The sequence below is a fragment of the Callorhinus ursinus genome, unplaced genomic scaffold, assembly GCF_003265705.2.
Source record: "Callorhinus ursinus isolate GAN/ISIS: 27379988/994484 unplaced genomic scaffold, GSC_fseal_2.0 scaffold4, whole genome shotgun sequence".
In the NCBI taxonomy this organism is placed as follows: Eukaryota; Metazoa; Chordata; class Mammalia; order Carnivora; family Otariidae; genus Callorhinus; species Callorhinus ursinus.
In genome coordinates this window covers 84,842,441-84,845,582 of record NW_027397066.1, presented here as the reverse complement: position 1 = coordinate 84,845,582, position 3,142 = coordinate 84,842,441, and positions in this window count along the sequence as shown.

Below are 3,142 nucleotides of genomic sequence, written 5' to 3'. Positions count from 1 at the left end.
CTCCTTGGTTGAGTCCAATAGCTGGCTATAATTTTGCCACAAACTGGCTATAAAGCATTCAGTTGAAATAGGTGAAGCAGATTAAAAGTTACACACTTCCAGTTATAAAATAAATAAGTCACAGGGTTGAAAAGTACAGCGTAGGGAATATACTTAACAATATTGTAATGAAGTTATATGGTGACAGATGGTGACTACACTTATTGTGGTGAGCACTGATTGTCAAATCACTATGTTGTACACCTGAAACAATTATAACATTGTATGTCAACATTATTTAATAATAATATTTTTTAAAGTATTTAATCAAATTGATTATGGGGTTTGTACACATTTCCCTTTGGAAATTATCCAGCTTCCTTTGGTTCCAGTTCCTTGTATTAAACAAGTTGGTTTCCTGGGTATTGAAACTCATTCATTGGGTGACTATTTACATGGATAACACCAAAACTGTCTGGGCATCCTGAAATCTAAAACTTCCTATCATTTCAGGCATAGTAAAGGAGGTTCTTGCTTCTACTGAAACAGTACCCAGAGACGTTTTGTGAAAGCAAGTCCTTGCAATGGAAATTTCATGGAAATAGAACGTGGAGGGGAATAGGAAATAAGTGATATATATTTGGATCACTTTCATGGGTCTTACAAGGAAAATATATTACTTTTCTTTTGCTTTAGATACACCTAATGATCTTGATACTGCAAATCACAACATGGCACAAATCCGTTCTTGATGAAAGGTGCCAAAATGTTATAGATAGCATTATTTAACAATTCTAGAGGAGCATTTTTGCCAAAGATAGATCACTGGGTGTCCCCTAATGATTGGCATTGGATAGCCTACTGGCTATTACCTACAAACTGGGCAGGAACCCATGGTTTTGGCAAACTAATGCCTGCTTTCAGGATTGTTTCTGACATCACCCAGGGTCCGTTTTGGCACATTGAATTGTCTCCAAAGAAAAAGAGATAAGTAAGTAGCTTGGGCGCCTGGGTGGCTCAGTTTGGTTAGGCGACTGCCTTCGGCTCGGGTCATGATCCCAGGGTCCCGGGATCGAGTCCCGCGTCCCGCGTCGGGATCCCTGCTCGGTGGGGAGTCTGCTTCTCCCTCTGACCCTCTTCCCTCCCTCTCATTCTCTCTCTCAGAAAAATAAATAAAATCTTTAAAAAATAAAGAAAAAGAGATCAGTAAGTAGCTTAACTCAAGAAGGAGAAACCCAGGCTCCGATTCAAGAACTGAAGTGGCAACTACATTCTGGGAATTCTGGGAGAATAGTAAGTGATTTGGACAATGCCACTAAGGCCAGGAAACTCCTCAACCAAGAAGTTCGTGAAATTGGACACTGATGATTCAAAATAGGGTTGCACTAGATATACTATTGGCCTCTTGAGGGGTAATGTGTGCTATTTTAGAGGAAGAACTTTGTACTTCCATGCCTGCAGACCTCTCCGAGATTTTTATTAATACTAAAAATATCTAGGAAATAAACAAAGAACGATAGCTCTCTGTGTCTGTTAAGTGTCGGGGGGGATGGGGAAAGGACTTCTCATCGTTAGTGGACTACCTTGAGTATACCTAACACTTCACTTGATGAATTCTGAACTAGAAATATGTACTCCCGAATGCTTAGCAACTATTATATGTAACATTGATGAGGGAATTTGTATGTAAAAATATTACATATTCTGCTATTATTAACTGTCAAACTGGTTATTACATTCATTTCTCCAGGCTATTATAAAGACTGAAAAGAATTTTCAGCCCAAAATATGTACTGTTTCAAACCTGAGCACAACTTAAAAATTGAATTCTAAAGCTGAACCTTGAGTCCATGAAATGATAGGAGGTTTTAGATTTCAGGATGCCTGGGCAGTTTGGTGCTATTCATGTAAACAGTCACCCAGTGAATGAATTTCTATCTTATTTCCTTATATGTAATTCTTCAATCAGAGGCATCTACCTTGCCTAAAGAGATTAGAACTGTAAGCAGTTTTAAAAATTAAAAGAAACTGCTAATGTTCAATTTTTGTTCTTATTAATTTAACTTAAAATAAGCTCTTGAACCCATATCAAGAACAAAAATAAAACAATGTTTTTAATTTGTGGAAAGTAAGATTACTGAGAAGTAAAAACTCTTGAGAATCAGAAAGAAAGGCCCAGAAGGAAGCAAAGCACAGAGTTCATGCCATAAAAATAGATTAAAAAAAGACAAGAGGGTAACCCTGACTATTCTCTTCAAGTAAGACTGAATAAGAATCCCAACAGGACTCAGGAGGGGAAAGCTCCGTGGCATAGTATATGTAGGATATTTATGGAGAGCTTGGAATGAGATGGTGAAGATAAGACCTGGGACTCCAGAGAGAGGAGGGGAATTGCATCTAAACCCTGTTAGGGAGCCAAAGCCAGCCTACTGCCCATCCCTATGATAAGAAGCCCTGTGAGGTGTACTGTTTGTAGCTGCCTGGTGGGGACCTTCCTTTGTCAGCAGTCTGCAAGTCTCCCCCAGAGCTATCAGCAGAAATGACACTCTCTGACAACCAGGAATGTACTGAGTCGCATCCAAAACCTCCAATGTGGATTAACCTTTTTCAACAGTCTAGAACATTCATAAGCTTCCCAAAACAAAGGGGTGACTCCTCAGAGAAGTGGTGGAATGGAAGGGAAGTCCTCAGCAATTATACTTGGGCTGATAATACTAAAACCTAGACCAATTTTATTGTATTATTATAATGATTCCTTATTGTTTTTAGGCCATGTTTAAGCCCAGAGCCTCCATAATCTGGGCTCCAGAGTCCAGTTATTTCATATTACCTCCTTGCTCACAACATAATTATCCAGCCAAATGAGATTAGTCACCAAATGTCTATAAACCATGATGATGCCAACTGATGTTTCCAGCCATGCTTGGGATATTTCTTGTGTTTCTCCTTTGTCTATTTCAAACCTTCCCATTTTTCAATGTCCACCTTACATCCAACCTTCTCCATAAATTTTCTATAACCAACCCCAGCCAAGTCACCAATCTCTAAGCCACTAGTAAGCTTGGAAATCCTACATAGTTGAGCCCCTGAACATATATTGCCTTGTGTCTCTCTCTTTGTATTTTGTGCATTTTTCTCATCTTTTCAAGTAGATTAAATGTTT